Here is a 24,561-nt window from a genome sequence, read left to right on the forward strand (position 1 = left end):
TAGCATTGAACCCCAGGTTTCCCCAGTTTTCTGTCCTAGATGTGCCCGGGTTCCTGACAAGGAGAGCAGATTTTACGAGGGACCTGCCACTGTGTGTCAGTGCTCAGCTTCTCCACTCAGTTGACTTTATATTAGTTTCTTAGGGCTGCTGTAACATGGTCCACCAAACTGCGTGATTTAAAAACAACAGAAATTTATTGTCTCACAGTTCTGGAGGCTGGAAGTTCAAAATTAAGGTGTTAGCAGGGTGAGTTTTTTTTTTTCCTGTTAAAGAATGCTTTATTAATACAAATACACACAAACCCTAAAGCATGAAGAAATTTAAATATTTATGTCATAGTAAACAGGTGGCAATTCAACATCCAGGGTCAACAGAAGGGTTGAAGGATACTGCAACAGATTGGGTTCCCATGGCGGAGAGGGCATCATCACAGGCGAAGACGGGCCCAGCTGAAACAGCTTTTCAAGCTCTCTCTCCTTATCAAGGATCATAAGAGGCACTCCACTCAAGGGGAGGCCTGCAATCTGGTGCACTTCAGGTTGGTTAAAACTCTCAAAATCTAGAAGATTGAAGTGAAATAATTTTTCTATTTCTGGGTAGGCATTATCTGAGGAAGGAACAGAGCTTTTTGCTTTAACAGTCTTCCTGGTCATCTTTTTGGCAGAGAAATTTGGGTGTTTTAGTTTGAGGAGTCCGTTGGTCTTTACTCACGTTTCTGTAGCCCTGTTGACAGTTCCAAAAGACTTTCTGGTAGCTTTAGGTAAGGCTGGTAAAGCATTGGACATTTTGCCAGCACGTGGTGTTGAAACTTGAGATCTCCCCTCTAAGGCTTTGATTGAAGGTCCAGATCCCAGCGTCAGCCTATCTTTAGGAGCTGCATGGATACCTGGTTCTCCATTCTCCTTATCAACATAGATCAGAGCAGGGTGGGTTCCTTCTGGGGGAGAATCTGATCCATGCCTCTCTCTTTGCTTCTAGTAGCCCCAGGCATTCCTTGGCTTGTGGATGCGTCTCTGCAGTGTTCCATCTCCGTATGGTGTTCTTCCTGTGTGTCTGTGTCTTCTTGTATGGATACCAGTCATATTGGGTTAGGGGCCCACTCTGCTCCAGTAGGACCTTATCCTGACTAATCACATCTCTAACAAGCCTATTTCCAAACATGGTCACATTCTGAGGACTTCACTATATCTTTTTTGGGGCCACAATTCAACCCATGACATACCCCTGAATGATGAAAAGAGTAGAATTTGAGACATTACATTTCTAAGTAGTTAGAAAAACTACTTTTGTTTATCTAATAAAGGAGGTATTTGAAGTTGCCCCTTCAGCTTTAATGTTTTTAAAAACTTTTGACTCTAGGGCTTGCCTGATGGGTTAAAGGCTGTCCCAATTTTAGCCACAGGTCAGTCGTTTCACCTGCACCTTTCTTTGCCCTCAGGTATGGATTAAGAACCTGGAGGCTGGAGGGGTTTTTCCTTTAGCAAGTGTTCCTATGACAAAATACTGAGCTGTTGACTGGGGCTGGGAAGAGGGGATATCCTTATCCCCTGTAGAGGGTTTATTCCAAGGTGTCTCTAAAGCCTCTTGGGCTTTATCTCTATGTTAAAACTCTCTTTTGGGCTTTTGGGATGTGGACTGACAGACCCTGCATGCCTGGAGGATGCTGGGCCACTGGGAGCTGGCTTATCTTACTCTGTTCCAGGCTAGGGACCGAATAAGCTCAATGAGCCATTTGCACAGCTGCAATGTTTCCTAGAAGAGGGCTCTTACCTGGTTCCTGAATCAAGAATCATTTCAGCGTTAGGTGGGATCCATCCAGACCAGTCACCTAGACAGTTCCTTAAATTGGGATTTTATTTTACTTTTATTTATTTTTTGAGATGGAGTCTCTCTCTGTCCCCCAGGCTGGAGTGCAGTGGCGCCATCTCTGCTCACTGCAAGCTCCGCCTTCCGGGTTCACGCCATTCTCCTGCCTCAGCCTCCCGAGTAGCTGGGATTACAGGCACCAGCCACCACGCCCGGCTAATTTTTTGTATTTTTAGTAGAGACAGGGTTTCACCGTGTTAGCCAGGATGGTCTCGATCTCTTGACCTCATGATCCACACGCCTTGGCCTCCCAAAGTGCTGGGATTACAGGCGTGAGCCACCGCGCCCGGCCAATTGGGATTTTTTTTAAGCAAAAAAAGAGGATATTTTGAGAATGATGGAACTCCTGGTCTGAAATGAGAACTATATATAACTCCTGGATTTTTTCCTTTCCCTCAACTCCCCGGCAATGGATTGAATGTTTGCGTCCCCCACAAATTCTTATGTTGAAATCCTAACTCTCAATAGGACAGTATTAGAAGGTGGGGCTTTTGGAAGGTAATTAGATCTTAAGAGTAGAGACTTTAAGAATAGGATTCGTGCCCTTGCATGAGAGCCACAAATAGCTCTCCAGCCTTCTGTCTGCCATGTGAGGAGACAATGAGAAGACAATAGTCTTCAACCTGGAAAAAGGCTCATACCAGAGCCTGACCAAGCTGGTACCTATCTCAGATTTCCAGCTTCCAGAACTGTAAGAAATCCATTTCTGATTTTTATAGGCCACCGGTATATTGTATTTTTATGGTAGCAGCCTGAACAGACTAAGGCCTGTTGGCTTTACTTTCACAATGGAAACCAGTCTTTTCACTCCTCATTCTCTGCTGCTTCCTTTGTAATTCAAGCTACCATCACCGCTCCTCCAGACCCGTACAGTCATCTTCCAGCTGGTCTCCCTCCTCCATCCCTGTCTTGTACAATCCATCTTCCACCTAGAAGCCAGAATGGTGTTTTAGAAACCTGAATCCAAGCATGTTATCTCTATGTTAAAACTCCCTAATGCATTTAAAAATCTCCACAATCTGGCCTGCATTTACCTTTATCTGACACCACTCGTGTTGATTTTTTTTCTTTTTTGAGATAGAGTCTCACTTTATCACTCAGGCTGGAATGCAGTGGCTCGATCTCGGCCACTACAGCCTCCACCTCCTGGGTTCAAGTGATTCTCCTGCCTCAGCCTCTTGCTGTAGCCGTGATTACAGTGCATGCCACCAAGCCTGGCTAATTTTTGTATTTTTAATAGAGATGGGGTTTTGCCATGTTGGCCAGGCTGGCCTCGAGTTCCTGGCTTCAAGTGATCTGCCCGCCTCTGCCTGCCAAAGTGCTGGGATTACAGGTGTGAGCCACCGCGCCCAACCTCGTGTTGATTCATTTCTTGTTATTGTCTTTTCCTTTGCCCACACTTACCCTCCTCTCCCCTTAGAATGTACACCTTTGAGAGAAGGGACCTTGTTTGTCCCGATCATAGAGACAGAGCTGTGCCTGGCACTTGGTGGATGCTCAATCAATATGTTTACAATGCAAATGGCAGAGAAGAAATTTAGGCAAGCAACCGTGGGTTTTCTGTATTCAGTTCTGATACCGACTTTCAGTTCTTTTCACCAAAGAATTGGCAAGAGTCCTGAGCCAGGTGCTGGAGGGGATGATTGGGACTTCTCTTCTAGGCTCTGCAGATACCCTTTTGCATGTCCCAATATTGTTCTTTTCACACACCGATCCATGCCTTGGTGGCTCTTTTCACATACAGCTTTCATTCTTGCCAATGTAGTTATGCAACAATTGTGTCAAGTACTGGAACATTCCACTAGAGGGCAGTAGAATATAGTGTTCAGAGTTAGGGATCTGAAGCCATTGACTGCCTTGCCATCTATTCCCTTCCAGGAATCATTTTGGAGAGAGGGCAGCGATCATTTTGAACCATGATGATATGAGGGCAACCACCTAGGGATGGTAGAAGAGCAAGCTGGATCAAATGGCCATATAACACATAAATCACTATGGTTAAGAACTTAGTACCCCCTGCCATTTCTTCCTGCCCCCTACAGGCAGGCTGCCTGGGTTAAAATAGGAGGGGGAGGGAGGAGATGTACATTACTGCTGCTCACATCCCATTGTCCGGAAAATACTGCTTGCTGAGGGGTCATATGGCTACACTTTCCTATAAGAAAGACTGTGAAATGTAGCCTTTTTTCTTGGTGGTCAAAAATCTATTATGGAAGAATGGGAAAATGAATATTGGAAGTTAACTGGCAATTTCTGCCACAAATTCTTTTTTTTTATTATTATACTTTAAGTTCTAGGGTACATGTGCACAACGTGCAGGTTTGTCACATATGTATACACGTGACATGTCGGTGTGCTGCACCCATTAACTCGTCATTTACATTAGGTTTATCTCCTAATGCTATCCCTCCCCGCTCCTCCCACCCCACGACAGGCCCCGGTGTGTGATGTTCCCTTTCCTGTGTCCAAGTGTTCTCATTGTTCAGTTGCCACCTATGAGTGAGAACATGCAGTGTTTGGTTTTTTGTCCTTGCAATAGTTTGCTGAGAATGATGGTTTCCAGCTTCATCCATGTCCCTACAAAGAACATGAACTCATCCTTTTTTTATGGCTGCATAGTGTTCCATGGTGTATATGTGCCACATTTTCTTAATCTAGTCTATCATTGTTGGACATTTGGGTTGGTTCCAAGTCTTTGCTGTTGTGAATAGTGCCGCAATAAACATACGTGTGCATGTGTCATTATAGCAGCATGATTTATAATCCTTTGGGTATATACCCAGTAATGGGATGGCTAGGTTGAATGGTATTTCTAGTTCTAGATCCCTGAGGAATCGCCACGCTGACTTCCACAATGGTTGAACTAGTTTACAGTCCCAACAACAGTGTAAAAGTGTTCCTATTTCTCCACATCCTCTCCAGCACCTGTTGTTTCCTGACTTTTTAATGATCGCCATTCTAACTGGTGTGAGATGGTATCTCACTGTGGTTTTGATTTGCATTTCTCTGATGGCCAGTGATGATGAGCATTTTTTCATGTGTCTGTTGGCTGCATAAATGTCTTCTTTTGAGAAGTGTCTGTTCATATCCTTTGCCCACTTTTTGATGGGGTTGTTTGTTTTTTTCTTGTAAATGTGTTTGAGTTCATTGTAGATTCTGGATATTAGCCCTTTGTCAGATGAGTAGATTGCAAAAATTTTATCCCATTCTGTAGGTTGCCTGTTCACTCTGATGGTAGTTTCTTTTGCTGTGCAGAAGCTCTAGTTTAATTAGATCCCATTTGTCAATTTTGTCTTTTGTTGCCATTGCTTTTGGTGTTTTAGTCATGAAGTCCTTGCCCATGCCTATGTCCTGAATGGTATTGACTAGGTTTTCTTCTAGGGTTTTAGGTCTAAGATTTAAGTCTTTAATCCATCTTGAATTAATTTTTGTATAAGGTGTAAGGAAGGGATCCAGGTTCAGCTTTCTACATATGGCTAGCCAGTTTTCCCAGCACCATTTATTAAATAGGGAATCCTTTCCCCATTTCTTGTTTTTCTCAGGTTTGTCAAAGATCAGATGGTTGTAGATATGTGGCATTATTTCTGAGGGCTCTGTTCTGTTCCATTGGTCTATATCTCTGTTTTGGTACCAGTACCATGCTGTTTTGGTGACTGTAGCCTTGTAGTATAGTTTGAAGTCAGGTAGCGTGAGGCCTCCAGCTTTGTTCTTTTGGCTTAGGATTGACTTGGCAATGTGGGCTGTTTTTAGGTTCCATATGAACTTTAAAGTAGTTTTTTCTAATTCTGTGAAGAAAGTCATTGGTAGCTTGATGGGGATGGCACTGAATCTATAAATGACCTTGGGCAGTATGGCCATTTTCATGATTGATTCTTCCTATCCATGAGCATGGAATGTTCTTCCATTTGTTTGTGTCCTGTTTTATGTTTTTGAGCAGTGGTTTGTAGTTCTCCTTGAAGAGGTCCTTCACATCCCTTGTAAGTTGGATTCCTAGGTATTTTATTCTCTTTGATGCAATTGTGAATGGGAGTTCACTCATGATTTGGCTCTCTGTGTATCTGTTATTGGTGTATAAGAATGCTTGTGATTTTTGCACATTGATTTTGTATCCTGAGACTTTGCTGAAGTTGCTTATCAGCTTAAGGAGATTTTAGGCTGAGACAATGGGGTTTTCTAAATATACAATCATGTCATCTGCAAACAGGGACAATCTGACTTCCTCTTTTCCTAAGTGAATACTCTTTATTTCTTTCTCCTGCCTGATTGCCCTGGCCAGAACTTCCAACAGCATGTGAATAGGAGTGGTGAGAGAGGGCATCCCTGTCTTGTGCCAGTTTTCAAAGGGTATGCTTCCAGCTTTTGCCCATTCCGTATGATATTGGCTGTGGGTTTGTCATAAATAGCTCTTATTATTTTGAGATACGTCCCATCAATACCTAATTTATTGAGAGTTTTTAGCATGAAGGGATGTTGAATTTTGTTGCAGGCCTTTTCTGCATCTATTGAGATAATCATGTGGTTTTTGTCTTTGGTTCTGTTTATATGCTGGATTACATTTATTGATTTGTGAATGTTGAACCAGCCTTGCATTTCAGGGATGAAGCCCACTTGAACATGATAGTTATGCTTTTTGATTTGCTGCTGGATTCAGTTTGCCAGTATTTTATTGAGGATTTTTGCATCGATGTTCATCAGGGATATTGGTCTAAAATTCTCTTTTTTTGTTGTGTCTCTGCCAGATTTTGGTATCAGGATGATGCTGGCCTCATAAAATGAGTTAGGGAGGATTCCATCTTTTTCTATTGATTGGAATATTTTCAGAAGGAATGGTACCAGCTCCTCCTTTTACCTCTGGTAGAATTCGGCTGTGAATCTATCTGGTCCTGGACTTCTATTAGTTGGTAGGCTATTAATTATTGCCTCAATTTCAGAGCCTGTTATTGGTCTATTCAGGGATTCAACTTCTTCCTGGTTTAGTCTTGGGAAGGTGTATGTGTCGAGGAATTTTTCCATTTCTTCTAGATTTTCTAGTTTATTTTTATAGAGGTATTTATAGTATTATCTGATGGTAGTTTGTATTTCTGTGGGATCGGTGGTGATATCCGCTTTATCATTTTTTATTGAGTCTATTTGATTCTTCTCTCTTTTCTTCTTTATTAGTCTTGCTAGTGGTCTATCTTTTCAAAAAACCAGCTCCTAGATTCATTGATTTTTTGAAGGGTTTTTTGTGTCTCTATCTCCTTCAGTTCTGCTCTGATCTTAGTTATTTCTTGCCTTCTGCTAGCCTTTGAATGTGTTTGCTCTTGTTCCTCTAGTTCTTTTAATTGTGATGTTAGGGTGTCAATTTTAGATCTTTCCTGCTTTCTCTTGTGGGCATTTAGTGCTATAAATTTCCCTCTATACACTGCTTTAAATGTGTCCCAGAGATTCTGGTATGTTGTGTCTCTGTTCTCGTTGGTTTCAAAGAACATCTTTATTTCTGCCTTCATTTCATTATGTACCCAGTAGTCATTCAGTTTCCATGTAGTTGAGCGGTTTTGAGTGAGTTTCTTAATCCTGAGTTCTAGTTTAATTGCACTGTGGTCTGAGAGACAGTTTGTTATAATTTCTGTTCTTTTACATTTGCTGAGGAGTGCTTTACTTGCAATTATGTGGTCAATTTTGGAATAAGTGTGATGTGGTGCTGAGAAGAATGTATATTCTGTTGACTTGGGGTGGAGAGTTCTGTAGATGTATATTAGGTCCAGTTGGTGCAGAGCTGAGTTCAATTCCTGGATATCCTTGTTAACTTTATGTGTCATTGATCTGTCTAATGTTGACAGTGGGGTGTTAAAGTCTCCCATTATTATTGTGTGGGAGCTTAAGTCTCTTTGTAGATCTCTAAGGACTTGCTTTATGAATCTGGGTGCTCCTGTATTGGGTGCATATATATTTAGGATAGTTAGCTCTTCTTGTTGAATTGATCCCTTTACCATTATGTAATGGCCTTCTTTGTTTCTTTTGTTCTTTGTTGGTTTAAAGTCTGTTTTATCAGAGACTAGGATTGCAACCCCTGCCTTTTTTTGTTTTCCATTTGCTTGGTAGATCTTCCTCCATCCTTTTATTTTGAGCCTATGTGTGTCTCTGTATGTGAGATGGGTCTCCTGAATACAGCACACTGATGGGTCTTGACTCTTTATGCAATTTGCCAGTCTGTGTCTTTTAATTGGAGCATTTAGTTCATTTACATTTAAGGTTAATATTGTTATGTGTGAATTTGATCCTGTCATTATGATGTTAGCTGGTTATTTTGCTCGTTAGTTGATGCGGTTGCTTCCTAGCATCGATGGTCTTTACAATTTGGCATGTTTTTGCAGTGGCTGGTACTGGTTGTTCCTTTCCATGTTTAGTGCTTCCTTCAGGAGCTCTTGTAGGGCAGGCCTGGTGGTGACAAAATCTCTCAGTTTTGCTTGTGTGTAAAGAATTTTATTTCTCCTTCACTTATGAAGCTTAGTTTGGTTGGGTATGAAATTCTGGGTTGAAAATTCTTTTCTTTAAGAATGTTGAATATTGGCCCCCACTCTCTTTTGGCCTGTGGAGTTTCTGCCGAGAGATCTGCTGTTAGTCTGATGGGCTTCCCTTTTTGGGTAACCCAAGCTTTCTCTCTGGCTGCCCTTAACATTTTTTCCTTCATTTCAGCTTTGGTGAATCTGACAATTATGTGTCTTGGAGTTGCTCTTCTTGAGGAGTGTTTTTGTGGCGTTCTCTGTATTTCCTGAATCTGAATGTTGGCCTGCCTTGCTAGATTGGGGAAGTTCTCCTGGATAATATCCTGCAGAGTGTTTTCCAACTTGGTTCCATTCTCCCCTTCACTTTCAGGTACACCAGTCAGATGTAGATTTGGTCTTTTCACATAGTCCCATATTTCTTGCAGTCTTTGTTCATTTCTTTTTTCTCTTTTTTCTCTAAACTTCTCTTCTCACTTCATTTCATTCATTTCATCTTCCATCACTGATACCCTTTCTTCCAGTTGATCAAATTAGCTACTGAAGCTTGTGCATTCGTCACATAGTTCTCATGCCATGGTTTTCAGCTCCATCAGGTCATCTAAGGACTTCTCTACACTGGTTATTCTAGTTAGCCATTTGTCTAATCTTTTTTCATGGTTTTTAGCTTCTTTGTGATGAGTTCGATCTTCCTCCTTTAGCTCAGAGAAGTTTGATCATCTGAAGCCTTCTTCTCTCAACTCGTCAAAGTCATTCTCCATCCAGCTTTGTTCCATTGCTGGTGAGGAGCTGCATTCCTTTGGAGGGGGAGAGGCGCTCTGATTTTTAGAATTTTCAGCTTTTCTGCTCTGTTTTTTCCCCATCTTTGTGGTTTTATCTACCTTTGGTCTTTGATGATGGTGATGTACAGATGGGGTTTTGTTGTGGATGTCCTTTCTGTTTGTTAGTTTTCCTTCTAACAGTCAAGACCCTCAGCTGCAGGTCTGTTGGAGTTTATGGAGGTCCACTCCAGACCCTGTTTGCCTGGGTATCAGCAGCGGAGGCTGCAGAACAGCGGATATTGCTGAACAGCAAATGTTGCTGCCTGATCATTCCTCTGGAAGCTTCATCTCAGAGGGGTACCCGGCTGTGTGAGGTGTCAGCTTGCCCCTACTGGGGGTGCCTCCCATTTAGGCTACTTGGGGGGCAGGGACCCACTTGAGGAGGCAGTCTGTCCATTCTCATATCTCAAACTCTGTGCTGGGAGAACCACTACTCTCTTCAAAGCTGTCAGACAGGGACATTTAAGTCTGCAGAGGTTTCTGCTGCCTTTTGTTTGGCTATGCCCTGTCTTCAGAGGTGGAGTCTCCAGAGGCAGGCAGGCCTCCTTGAGCTGCAGTGGGCTCCACCCATTTCGAGCTTCCTGGTCGCTTTGTTTACCTACTCAAGCCTCAGCAATGGCAGGCACCCCTCCCCCAGCCTCACTGCCGCCTTGCAGTTTGATCTCAGACTGCTGTGCTAGCAATGAGTGAGACTCCGTGGGCGTGGGACCCTCCAAGCCATGCATGGGATATAACCTCCTGGTGTGCCATTTGCTAAGACCATTGGAAAAGCTCAGTATTAGGGTGGGAGTGACCCAATTTTCCAGGTGCCATCTGTCACAGCTTCCATTGGCCAGGAAAGGGAATTCACTGACCCCTTGCACTTCCTGGGTGAGATGATGCCTTGCCCTGCTTTGGGTCATGCACAGTGGGCTGCACCCACTGTCCTGCACCCACTGTCTGACAAGCCCCAGTGAGATGAACCCGGTACCTCAGTTGGAAATGCAGAAATCACCCATCTTCCGTGTGGCTTATGCTGGCAGCTGTAGACTGGAGCTGTTGCTGTTCGGCCATCTTGGAACTTCCCCTCTGCCACAAATTCTTAAACCAGCTGAGGTTAAATAATCTCAGTTAAGGCCGGGCGTGGTGGCTCACGCCTGTAATCCCAGCACTTTGGGAGGCCGAGGTGGGGGATCACGAGGTCAGGAGTTCGAGACCAGCCTGGCCAATATGGTGAAACCGTGTCTCTACTAAAAATACAAAAATATGGTGGGTGCCTGTAATCCCAGCTACTCGGGAGACCGAGTCAGGAGAATCGCTTGAAACTAGAAGGCAGAGGTTGCAGTGAGCCAAGATTGTACCAGACTGGGCAACAAGAGCAAAACTCTGTCTTAAAAAAACAAATCTGAGCTAAATAATCTGGGCTTTTGTCAGGGCAGGAGATTTCCAAGGTGATTCAGACCCAAGCCACTGGTCATCAGGCTTTGCTTCCTTCTTTGTAGTTAAACTTAACTTGTTATGTCAACTAGATTTTTGGATTTTATAGCCTGGAACCTCCCCCAGGGATGCACTTTTAGAATCCCCTATAGTGGTGTCCTATCATTATGATTATGCAAAACTGATATGTTAGTATTATTAAAAACTTTTGTTTGCCTTATTAGCATCTTTTTATATTTAGTAGTGCCATGTGGAAGTTTCATCTCCTAGGAGATGCGTGATGAAGTTTGGGGAGTTAGTTCTATTCTTTTTTTTACGTAACTGATGAATCACTTTGCAATACACTGTTGACACCTACCACTCGCACTTGGCCATTTTGTTTGACCATCTATGCTGGTTCACTGTTGAATAAATTACTTGATTTACAATTGATGCTGATTAGTCCCTCCTGTTCTTCATATGCCTCCTACTCTTTCCAGGCTATTTGGCTTATACCCTTCTTTACATACACAAATGGAATTCAGTGCATATTAATTACTTATAGACAGACATATATTTACTAGAAGAAACAAAAAGTCCAGGTATATAAATATTCTTCTACTTAAGAAAATAATAACCAAAATCAGAGTGGAATTGGATGGAATGGAGATGAGAAAAAACCATATGTAAGATAATTGAAACCAAAAGCTGGTTGTTTGAAAAAATAAGATTGATAGACTAATAAAAAAGAGAGAAGATTCCTAAAAACAGAATCATAAATGACAAAGGGAGCATTACCACTGGACCCACAGAAATACAAAAACCCTCAGAGACTATTATAAATACCTCAATGCATACAATTAGAAAACCTAGAAGAAATGGATAAATTCCTGAAAACATACAACCACTCTAAATTGAACCTGGAAGAAAAGAAAACCTTGAGCAGACCAATAACAAGTTCTGAAATAGAATCAATAACAAAAGAAACCTACCAAGAAGACAAAAGCGCTGGACCAGACGAATTCGCAGCTGAATTCTACCAGATGTATAAGGAAGAGCCGGTACCATTCCTACTGAAACTATTCCAAAAAATCAAGGAGAAGGGACTTGTCTTTAACTCATTCTATGAGGCCAGCATCATTCTGATACCAAAATCTGGCAGAGACACAATGGAAAAAAAACTTCAGGCCAATATCTCTGATGGACATAGATGCAAAAATTATCAGCAAAACACTAACAAACCAAATCCAGCAACACATCAAAAAGCTAATCCACCATGATTAAGTAGACTTTATTCCTGGAATGCAAGGTTGCTTCAACATATGCAAATCAATAAATGTGACTCATCATATAAACAGAACTAAAAACAAAAACCACGTGATTATCTCAATAGATGCAGAAGAGGCCTTTGATATAATTCAACATCACTTTACATTAAAAATCCTCAACAAACTAAGCATCAAAGGAACATACCTCAAAATAATAAAAGCCACCACTGAAAAGCCCACAGCCAGTATCATACAGAATGGGCAAAAGCTGGAAGCATTCCTCTTGAGAACCAGAATAAGACAAGGATGCCCATTCTCACCACTCCTATTAAACAGAATAGAGAAGTCTTGGCCAGGGCAATCAGGCAAGAGAAAATTGGGCATCCACACAGGAAGAGAAGTCAAATGACCTTTCTTCACAGATGATATGATTATATACCTAGAAGCCTCCATAGTCTCTGCCCAAAGGTTCCTAGATCTGATAAACAGCTTCAGCAAAAATCAATGAATGAAAATCAGTAGCATTTCTGTTTTTTTTTTTTTTTGAGACGGAGTCTTGCTCTGTCACCCAGGCTGCTGGAGTGCAGTGGCACAATCTCTGCTCACTGCAACCTCTCCCTCCAGGATTCTAAGCAATTCTCCTGCCTCAGCCTCCTGAGTAGCTGGGACTACAGGTGCATCCCACCATGCCCGACTAATTTTTTGTATTTTTAGTAGAGACAGGGTTTCACCATGTTGGCCAGGATGGTTTTGATCTCCTGACCTCGTGAACCGCCCGCCTCGGCCTCCCAAAGTGCTGGGATTACAGGAATGAGCCACCGTGCCAGGCCTGAAGATCAGTAGCATTTCTATATACCAATAACAGCCAAACTGAGAGCCAAATCAAGAACACAATCTCATTTATAGTAGCCATAAAAAGAATAAAATACCTAGGAATACAGCTAACCAGGGAGGTGGAAGATCTCTACAACCAGAATTACAAAATGCTGCTCAAAGAAATCAGAGATGACACAAACAAAAATGGGAAAACTATTCCTTGCTTATGGCTAGGAAGAATAAATATTGTTAAAATGGCCATCCTGTTCAAAGCAATTTATAGACCCAATGATAGTACTATCAAATTACCAAAGACTTTTTTTTCACAGAATTAGAACAAATTGTTCTAAAATGCATTTGGAATTAAAAAAGAGCTTGAATAGCCAAAGCAATCCTAAGCAAAAAGAACAAAGCTGAAGGCATCACACTACTCAACTTCAAGTTATACTGCAAGGCTACAGTAACCAAAAACATACTACTGATACAAAAACAGATACAAAGGCCAATGGAACAGGGCAAGAACCCAGAAATAAAGCTATACACGTACAACCACCTGATCTTTGACAAGGTCAACAAAAACAAGCAAAGGGGAAAGGGCTCCCTGTTCAATAAATGGTGCTGGGATAACTGGCTAGCCATATGCAGAAGATTGAAACTGGACCCCTACCTTTCATCATATACAAAAATCAACTCAGGTTGGATTAAAACTTAAGCGTAAAACCTAAAACTATAAAAACTGTAGAAGAGAACCTAGGAAATACAATTTTGGACATTGGCTCTGGCAAAGACTTCATAATGAAGACTCCAAAAGCAATTGCCACAAAACCAAAAATTGACAAGAGGGATCTAATTAAACGAAAGAACTTCTGCACAGAAGACATTATCAAGAGAGCAAATAGACAACCTACAGAATGGGAGAAAATGTTTATAAACCATACATCTGACAGAGGCCTAACATCCAGAATCTATAAGGAACTTAAGCAAATCAACAAGCAAAAAACAAACAACCCCCCATTTAAAAATGGGCAAAGGACATGAATAGATACTTCTCAAAAGAAGACATATAGATGGCCAAAAAGCATATGAAAAAATGCTCAATATCACTAATCATCAGGGAAATGTAAATCAAAACCATGATGGGATGCCATTTCACACCAGTCAGAATGGTTATTATTAAAAAATAATAACAGATGTTATTATTAACATCTGTTAACAGAAAATAACAGATGTTGGCGAGGTTGTAGAGAAAAGGGAAAACATATACGTGGTGGAAATATAAATTAGTTCAGCCACTGTAGAAAGCAGTCTGGAGATTTCTCAAAGAACTTAAAAGATGCTACCATTTGACCCTGCAATCCCATTACTGGATATATACCCAAAGGAATATAAATCTTTCTATCATAAAGACATATGCAAGTGCATGTTTATCACAGCACTGTTCACAGTAGCAAAGACATGGAATCAACCTAGATGCCCATCAGTGGTGGAATGGATAAAGAAAATGTGGTACATATACACCATGGAATACTACGCAGCCATAAAAAAGAACGAAATCATGTTTTTGTAGCAACATGGTTGGACCTGAAGGCCATTGTCCTAAGCAAATTAACACAGGAATGGAAAACCAAATACTGCATATTCTCACTTATAAGTGGGAGCTACACATTGAGTACATATGGACACAAAGAAGGGAATAATAGATTCTGGGGCCTACTTGAAGGTGGAGAGTGGGAGGAAGGTGAGGATTAAAAAACTATGGGGTATTATGCTGATTACCTGGGTGACAAAATTATCTGTACACCAAACCCCTGCAACATGCAGTTTACTCGTGTAACAAACCTGCACATATACTCCTTGAACTTAAAAATTCAGTTCTCACTGACACCTGTCACCATGACTCTATGTTAGATACACTGCCCGGACTCACCATGTGTGAATGCATCTCAGTCCACATGTGGCAGGCAGGTGTCCAGATGGGCAATGCCTGCTGGGAGCTCTACTGCCTGAAACATTAGACTCAGCTTGATGGACAGATGCCCAGTGACAAGGTCATTGGTGGAGAGGATGACTTCTTCACCACCTTCTTCTGTGAAACCGGTGCTGGAAAACATGTGCCCCAGCCAGATTTTGTGGATCTGGAGCCTGTGGTCATTGATGAGATCTGATGTCCCAAACTGACAGCTCTTCCACCCAGAGCAACTCATTACTGGGAAAGAGGATGCTGCCAACAACTATGCCTGTAGTCACTATACCATTGGCCAGGGGATCACTGACCTGGGGATAGACCAGATCTGCAAGCTTCTGACCACTGCACAGAACCTCAGGACTTCCTGGTGTTCCACAGCTTTGTTGGGGGCACTGGCTCTGACTTCACCTCACTCCGCATGGAGTGGCTTTCTGTTGACTACGGCAAGAAATCCAAGCTGGAATTCTTTATCTACTCAGCCCCCACAGCTGTCTATAATTGTGGTCCAGCTCTAAAATTTCATCCTGATCACTCACACTACCCTGGAGCACTCAGACTGTGCCTTCATGGTGGACAATGAAGCCATCTATGACATTTGCTGCTGCAACCTGGACATCGAGCATCCAACCTCTGCCAACCTCAACTGCCTCATTACCAAATCATCTCCTCTATCACATCTTCTCTGCACTTTGATGGGCCCCTCAATGTGGACCTGAGGAAGTTCCAGACCAACCTCACACCTTACCCTCACATCCACTTCCCCCGGCCACCTATTCACTCATCATCTCTGTAGAGAAGGTATACCATGAACAGCTGTCGGTGGCCGAGATCCTCAAAGCCTGCTTTGAGCTTACCAACCAGATGGAGAAGTGTGACCCCCGGCATAGCAAGTACATGGGCTGCTGCCTGCTGTACCATGGAGATGTGATGTTCAAGGATGTTTATACTGCCATTGCCACCATCAAGACCAAGTGTAGCATTCAGTTTGTGGACTGGTTCCCCATGGGCTTCAAGGTTGGTATCAACTACCAGTAGCCCACTGTGGTGCCTGGTGGTGACCTGGCCAAGGTGCAGCATGCCATGTGCATGCTGAGCAACATGCCATGTGCATGCTGAGCAACATGATCACTATCGCTGAGGCCTGGGCCTGCCTGGGCCACAAGTTCAACCTGATGTATGCCAAGAGGGCGTTTGTGCACTGGGATGTGGGCAAAGGCATGGAGGAGGGAGAGTTCTCTGAGGCCCTGGAGGATATGGGTGTGCTGGAGAAGGATTATGAGAAAGTAAGCATCAACTTATATGAGGACAAGGATAAGGGAGACTAGAACAACTGCCTGGAGCCTATTTACTATGTTTATTGCAAAACTTTAGGAATAAGCAGTCTCCTTTCATGATTAAGAAAATAAAATAAAAGTTCAAAGAAAAAAATCTTCTGCTTGTTTTAAATCAACAAAAATTAATCATTCACCTTTAATTTTGGTATTTGTAACTCCCCTTTTTGCATACTTTGTATTAACTTTTCTCTTTTGAATGTTATTATGAATTATTGGAATTTCACATACTCAATTATTTCAATTAACCATTCTTCCCCTTTATTCTTTCCATCCCTTCCCTCTTTATGCTTCTCCTTGAAATGAAGTCCTTTCTTTTTTAATTTACTCATTTTAATTAATTAATTAATGTATTTTTTAACTTTTAGGTTTGGGGGTACCTGTGAAGGTTTGTTACATAGCTAAACATGTGTCATGGGGGTTTGTTGTACAGATTATTTCATCACCCTGGTATTAAGCCTAGTACCCAATAATTAGTTATCTTTTCTGCTCCTCCCCCTCCTTCTACTCCCACCCTCAAGTAGACCCTGGTGTCTGTTGTTTCCTTCTTTGTGTTCATAAGTTATCATTTAGCTCCCACTTAAAAGTGAGAATATGTGGTATTTGGTTTTCTGTTCCTGCATTAGCTTGCTAAGGATAATAGCTTCTGGCTCCATTCATGTTCCTGCAAAAGACATCATCTCATTCTTTTTTATGGCTGCATAGTATTCCATGGTGTATATGTACCACATTTTCTTTATCTGATCTGTTATTGACGGGCATTTAGGCTGATTCCTTGTCTTTGCTATTGTGAATAGTGCTGCAGTGAACATATGCGTACGTGTGAAATGTGGAACATTGCATGTGAGTATGTGAAATTCCAATAATTCATGGTCTTTATGGTATAATGATTTATATTCCTCTGGGTATATACCCAATAATGGGATTGATAGGTTGAATGGTAGTTCTGCTTTTAGCTTTTTGAGGAATCACCATACTGCTTTCCACAATGTTTGAACTAATTTACACTCCCACCAACAGTGTATAAGTGTTCCATTTTCTCCTGAGTCTTGCCAGCATCTGTTATTTTTTGACTTTTTAGTAATAGCCATTCTGACTAGTATGAGATGGTATCTCATTGTGGTTTTGATTTGCATTTCTCTAGTGATAAGGGATACTGAGCTTTTTTCATATGCTTCTTGGCTGTACTTCTTTTGAGAAGTGTCTGTTCATGTCCTTTGCCCACTTTTTAATGGGGTTGTTTGTTTTTCCCTTGTAAATTTTTTTAATTCCCTTATAGATAATGGATATTAGACCTTTGTCAGATGCGTAGTTTGCAAAATTTTTCTCTCATTCTGTAGACCGTCTGTTTACTCTGTCAAGAGTTTCTTTTGCTGTGCAGGAGCTCTTTAGTTTAATTAGATCCCACTTATCAATTTTTGCTTTCATTGTGATTGATTTTGTTGTCTTTGTCATGAAATATTTGCCGGTTCCTGTGTCCAGGTTGGTATAGCCTAGGTTGTCTTCCAGGGTTTTTATAGTTTTAGGTTTTACATTTAAGTCTTTAATCCATTTTGAGTTGATTTTTGTGTATAGTGAAAGGAAGGGGTCCAGCCTCGGTCTTCTGCATATGGCTAGCCAGTTATCCCAGCATCATTTACTGAATAGGGAGTCTTTTCCCCATTGCTTGTTTTTGTCAGCTTTGTTGAAGATCAGATGCTCATAGATGTGTGGCCTTATTTGTGGGCTATTTTGTTCCATTGGTCTATGTGCCTATTTTTGTACCAGTACCATGCTGTTTTGGTTACTGTAGTCTTGTAGTATAGTTTGAAGTTGGGTAACATGATGCCTCCAGCTTTGTTCTTTTTGCTTAGGATTACCTTGGCTATTCAGGCTCTTTTTTTGGTTCCATATGAATTTTAAAATAGTTTCTTCTAGTTCTGTGAAGAATGTCATCGATAGTTAGATAGGAATAGCATTAAATCTGTAAATTGCTTTGGGCAGTATAGCCATTTTAATAATACTGATTCTTCCTATGAGCAGGGGATTTTTTTCCAAGGGCCAAATGTCCCATGTTTATTTACATATGAAATGTGTTTCAACAATTATGATGGATGGAGTACATAACACCTGACAGCAGCAAGACCGTTTGAGGAACTGAATTTTGACTACAGTGTATCATGCAAGTATCTATATATACACAAAAGAATTCCTTTTCTTAAAAAAAAGTACAAAACATGTTCAGGGATAAATACAAGATATAAAATGCAAAAGAAAACACAAAACAAAACCAAAAAATAGAACTCTCTCAGAGAACTATAAATGGAAGGGACAGAAGAGTACCTCTGCTGCATTATAATAAAGCAGAGCTCCGATGTTAAATATACTTCTTGAAATGGCTGAACTAAACCCGGGTGGCTCAGTGCTTAAGGTAACGGCCAATTGCAATACACAGGTGGCTGCATTGATAAGTCAGTGGTTGAAATTGTGCATCCCGACTCTAAGTACCAGAACGTTTGGCAGTAGCATCCAGAACAGGAAACGCCAACTCTTTTGACAGCAAAGAGTTAGGTCAGCTGATTTTTTCTGTCAAGAGCCAGAGAAATACTTGATATTCTTAGTTGTGTTTCTGTAACAGTTAATAAATTACATGACAAAAACCTGACTATATAAATCTATTGGTCTAACTACGTATTTGTAACTTTTATAGTAGTCCAGCCCTTTCGTTACTTTCCCTCCTTGTGCTCTTAAAGCCAGGCTTGCAGATCTGCCTAGAAAACAAGTCCCATTTTTTTCTTTAGAATAGCCTTCCCCATTCCTCAAAATGGAACTGAGGAAATCAGCATTCCTTATTAGATTCCTGGCTTCAGTTTTTATCCACGGCTGGGAAAGGAGCGACCTGCAAGGTGAGCAGGGGATGTTTTGCCATTTGTTTGTGTCTTCTTTGATTTCTTCAAGCAGTGTTTTGTAATTCTCATTGTAGAGATCTTTTACCTCCCTGGTTAGCTGTATTCCTAGGTATTTTATTCTTTTTGTGGCAATTGTGAATGGGATTGCATTTCTGATTTGGCTTTCAGTTTGGTTGTTGTTGGTGTATAGGAAAGCTAGTGATTTTTGTACATTGATTTTGTAGGCTGCAACTTTGCTGAAGTCATTTATCAGGTGAAGGAGCTTTTTGTCCAAGACTACGGTTTTCTAGATATAGAATCATGTTGTCTGCAAACAGAGATAGTTTGACTCCCTCTCTTCTTATTTGGATGGCCTTTATTTCTTTCTCTCACTTGATTGCCCTGGCTAGGACTTCTAATACTATGTAGAATAGAAATGGTGAAAGAGGGCTTCCTTGTCTTGTGCCAGTTTTCAAGGGGAATGTGAAGCTAAATTATTTCAACACTGCACAAAAGAGCCTCTATAAACCGGTTTCTTGGTCCTTAAAGAATCATTCAATTTTGACAGCATCCTTGCTTTCTGGAAATATTAAGTTTATGTTGGATCTTTTTTCTGTTTCCAAAGTTTAGGTAAACTTCCTCCAATAAGCCCTGGTTCCTACAATAAGCCCTGGTTCCTTCTGTGGTGAGCAGTATTCATGATTAAAATCTGGGCTTAGGGAGTAGCAAAAATGTTTGTGGTAGGCAAAAGTTCTGCTGCTGTTGGGCTACTTTTAGTGATCAAACTGGAAAATATATTTCTTTTTTTTAAGGTTAGGAACTCACATAGTGTTTATCTTTTGTAACATGCTCTCAAAGAGGTCAATTGTTCAAAATATTAGAGGGCTTCTTCAGTTTTCCAAAAGACATCTCTTAATCCTTCTTATTGAAAATATTGTCTTGAAAGTCCTAATGTTTCCTCATGCAGGCTGCATGAAGGAACCAGGGCTTTATTTCTTTCTCTTGCTTGATTGCTCTGGCTAGGACTTCTAATACTATGTAGAATAGAAATGGTGAAAGAGGGCTTCCTTGTCTTGTGCCAGTTTTCAAGGGGAATGTGAAGCTAAATTATTTCAACACTGCACAAAAGAGCCACTGCTTCATAAGGCTCAAGCCATAAACCTTGGCAGTGTTCATGTGGTGGTAAGTCTGCAGATGTACAGAATGCAAGAGTGGTGCAGGCTTGGCAGCTTCCACCTGGATTTCAGAGGATGTATGGCAACGCCTGGGTGCCCAGGCAGAAGCCTGCCGCAGGGGTAGAGTCCCCACAGAAAGCCTCTACTAGGGCAGTGCCAAGGGAGAATGAGGGATTGGAGCCCTCACACAGTCACTACTGGGGCACTGCTTACTGGACCTGTGGGAAAGGTGCTGCTCCCCTCCAGACCCCAGAATTGTAGAGCCACTGACAGTGTGCACTCTTGAAGCTGCGCGCATTCTACTCCAACTGGTAAGAGCAGACACAGGGGATATGCCCAGCAAAACCACAGGGGTGTTGCTGCCCAAGGCCTTGAGAGCTTACCATTTGCACCTGTGTGCCCAGAATGAGGGACATGGAGTCAAAAATTATTTGGGAGTTTTAAGACTTAATGTCTTCTCTTCTTGGTTTCAGACTTGGGTGGGGCCTGTTAACCCTTTCTTTTGGCCAATTTTTCCCTTTTGAAATGGGAGTGTTTATCCAATGCCTGTACCACCATTGTATTGTGGAATAACTTATTTTTTGATTTTACAGGCTCACGGCTATAAGGAACTTGACTTGAGTCTCAGATGAGACTTTTAACTTTGGAATTTTGAGTTGTTGTTGGAAGGAGTTAAGATTTTGGGGGACTATTAGAAAAGAATAATTGTATTTTGCAATGTCAGAAGGACATGAGATTTGGGGAGCCAGTGGCAGAATGACATAGTTTGGATGATTGTCCCTTCCAAATCTCATGTTGAAATATGATCCTCATTGTTGAAGGTGGGGCCTAGTAGGAAGTGTTTGGGTCATGGAGGCGGATCCTCCATGAATGTCTTGGTGCCATCTTCATGGGTAATGAGTAAGTTCTCACTTTACTAGTTCATGTGAGAGCTGAGTGCCAAAACGATCCTGGCACCTTCTCCCCTCTCTCTTGCCCACTCTCTCGCCATGTGACATGCCTTCTCCCCCTTCATCTTCCACTATGATTGTAGACTTCTTGAGACCCTCACCAGCGGAAGGTGATGGCAGTATCATTCTTGTACAGTTGGCAGAACTGTGAGCCAAAATAAACCTCTTTTCTTTATAAATTACCCAACCTCAGGTATTCCTTTATAGAAAGGCAAAATGAACTAATACATCTGATAATTAGTGATGTTGATCATTTTTAGTATGTTTGTTGGTCACTTGTATGTCTTCTTTTGAAAAATATCTGTTTTTGCCCTTTGTCTACTTTTTAATGGGGCTATTTGTTAGATTGTGGATATTAACCCTTTGTCAGATGCATAATTTGCAAATATTTTTTCCTATTCTGTAGGTTGTCTTGTTTACTCTGTTGCTTTTTTCCTTTGCTGTGCAGAAGTATTTTTTTGTTTAATTAAGTCTCATTGTCTATTTTTGTTTTTGTTGCAGTTGCTTTTGAAGACTTGGTCATAAATTCTTTTCCTAGGCTAGGTACAGAAGAATTTTTCTTAGGTTTTCTTCTAAGAATTTTATAGTTTCAGATCTTACATTTAGGTCTCTAATCCATCTTCAGTTAATTTATATATATGGTGAAAAGTTTTGGTTCAGTTTCATTCTTCTGTATATGGCTATCCAATTTTCCCAGCACCATTTATTGAATAGGATGTCCTTTCCCCAATGTATATTTTTGCTGACTTTGTCAAAGATCAATTGATTGTAAGTATGTGGCTTATTTCTGGGTTTTTCGTTCTGTTACATTGATCTATGTGCCTATTTTTTGTACCAGTACCATGCTGTTTTGGTTACTATAGCATTGTCGTATAATTTGAAGTCAGGTAATGTGATGCCTCCAGCGTTATTCTTTTTGCTTAGGATTTCTTTGGCTATTTGGGCTCCTTTTTGGTTCCATATGAATTATAGGATTGTTGGTAGAAAATGACATTGGTAATTCGATAGATATTACATTGAATCTGTAGGTTGCTTTGGGCAGTATAATCATTTTAACAATATTGGTTCTTCTAATCCGTGAGCATGGGATGTTTTTCAATTTGCTTGGGTTGTCTATGACTTCTTTCATCAGTGCTTTGCAGTTCTCCTTGCAGAGATCTTTCACCTCCTTGTTTAAATATATTCCTAGGTATTTTTTGCAGCTATTGTAAATGAGATTGCTTTCATGATTTGGTCCTCAGCTAGATCATTATTGGTGTATAGAAATCCTACTGATTTCTGCACATAAATTTTGTGCCCTGAAACTTTACTGAATTTATCAAAGCTGAGAGTTTTTTTTGGTGAAGTCTTTAAGGTTTTCTAGATATAAGATCATATAATCAGGGAACAGGGATAATTTGACTTCTTCTTTTCCATTTGGATGGCTTTTATTGTTTTTCTCTTGCCTGATTTCTCTGGTGAGGACTTCTAGTACTATGGTGAATAGGAATGGTGAGAGTGGACACCCTTGTCTTGTTCCAGTTCTTAGAGGGACTACCTTAAACTTTTCCCCATTAAGAATGAGTTGCCCTACTGCAGGAAAAAGGCATTGAAAAAAAAGAGTGAGTTGCCTGTGGGTTTGTCATATATTGCTTTTATTATGTTGAAGAATATTCCTTCTATGGCTAGTTTCTTGTGGATTTTTACTATAAAGGGATGCTAAATTTTACAGAATTTTTTTGCATCTATTGAGATGACCATTTGGTTTTGTCCTTAATGCTGTTTATGTGATGTATCACATTTATTGATTTGTGTATATTGAATCATTCTTGCATCCCTGGGAAAACCTCACCTGACCAGGGTGTATTATCTTTTGGATGTGCTGTGGGATTTGATTTGACAGTATTTTGTTGAGGATTTTGCATCCTATGTTCATCAGGGATATTGGTCTGTAGTTTTCTTGTTTTGTTGTCCTTGTCTGGTTTTGGTACCAGTATGATACTGGCTTCATAGAATGAGTTAGGGAGAATTCCCTCTTCCTCAATTTTTTGGAGTAGTTTCAGGAGAATTGATGTTAGTTCTTTGTATGTTTGGCAGATTTGGCTGTGAATATGTCTGGCCCAGGGCTTTTTATTTTCCCCTTTTGGAGATTTTTCGTTATTATTGGTTCAGTCTTGCTACTTATTATTGATTTGTTCAGAAGTTTTATTTCTTCCTGGTTCAATCTCAGGAGGCCATATGTTTCCAGGAATTTATTCATTTTCTGTACGTCTTCTAGTTTATGAGCACATAGTTGTTCATAATAGTCTCTGATGGTCTTATTTTCTTCTGCTAACTTTAAATTTTATTTGATCTTGGTTTTTCTAGATGCTTGAGTTGTGAAATTAGGTTGTTAATTTGTGATCTTTCTACTTTTTTGATGTAGGGATTTAATGCTACAAACTTCCCTTTTAGCACTGCTTCTGCTATATTTCACAGGTTTTCATATGTTGTGTTTTCATTTTCATTTATTTAAAAGAATTTAATTTTCTTCTTAATTTCTTCATTAATTCAGTGATAATTCAGGAGCATGCTGTTTAATTTCCATGTATTTGTATAGTTTTTGAAGTTCCTCTTGGCATTGTCTCCTAGCTTTATTCCACTGTGGTCTGAGAAGATACTTGATATGATTTTGATTTTTCAAAATTTATTTGTTTGTTTTAGAGATGGGGGTCTCACTTTGTTGCCCAGGCTAGAGTGCAGTTGCACATTCATAGCTCACAGCAGCCTTAAACTCCTGGGCCCAAGCAACCTTCCTGCCTCAGCCTCCTGAGTAACTAGAACTTCAGGCATGTGCCACCATGCCTGGCTATTTTTAAATTTTTTTTTGTAGAGATGGGGCCTCCTATGTTGCCCAGGTTGGTCTCTAATGCCTGACTTCAAGCAGTCCTGCCTTGGTCTCCCAAAGTGCTGAGATTATAGTCATGAACCACTGTGCCTGGCCTAAACATTTGTTAAAACTTGTTTTTTGGCCTCATGTGGTCTATCTTGGAGGATGTTCTATGTTCTGATAAAAAGAATGTATATTCTGTAGTTGTTTGGTAGAATGTTCTGTAAATGTCTATTAAGTTCATTTGGTCTAAAGTCCAATTTAACTGTAATGTTTCTTTATGAATTTTTGTCTCAATGATCTGTCTAGTGCTGTTAGTAGGATGTCGAGGTCCCCCACAATTATTGTATTGCTGTCTGTTTCTTTCTTTAGGTATAGTAACATTTTGTTTTGTGAATTTGGGTGCCCTGATGTGGGGTGCATATATATTCGGAAGTATTATATCCCCTTGCTGAATGGATCCCTGTATCATTACATAATGGCCTTCTTTTTAAAAATAATAATAATTATTGTTATTTTTTAAGTTCTGGGGTACATGTGCAGGATGTGCAAGTTTGTTATGTAGGTAAACCTGTCCCATGGTATTTTTCTGCACCTATCAACCATCACCTAGGTATTAAGCCCAGCATGCATTATCTCTTTTCCCTAATGCTCTCACCTCCAACCCTCCCTGGAAGGCTCCAGTAAGTGTTGTTCCTCTCTCTGTGTCTATGTGTTCTCATTGTTTAGCTCCCACTTATAAGTGAGAACATGTGGTGTTTGGTTTTCTGTT

The 24,561-nt window shown here is 40.7% G+C and overlaps 1 long non-coding RNA gene and 2 pseudogenes across 1 annotated transcript in view; 2 read left to right on the forward strand and 1 right to left on the reverse strand.

Annotated features, from left to right (window-relative positions):
• Positions 1-24,561, forward strand: part of LOC134807254 (uncharacterized) — a 209,688-nt gene that overhangs the window by 100,853 nt on the left and 84,274 nt on the right. The gene's annotated exons all lie outside the window — the stretch shown is intronic.
• Positions 322-11,636, reverse strand: LOC741076 (securin-like; annotated as a pseudogene).
• On the forward strand, positions 9,320-15,994 carry LOC129136432 (tubulin alpha-4A chain-like; annotated as a pseudogene).

The sequence above is a fragment of the Pan troglodytes genome, chromosome 9 (assembly GCF_028858775.2).
Source record: "Pan troglodytes isolate AG18354 chromosome 9, NHGRI_mPanTro3-v2.0_pri, whole genome shotgun sequence".
Lineage (NCBI taxonomy): Eukaryota > Metazoa > Chordata > Mammalia > Primates > Hominidae > Pan > Pan troglodytes.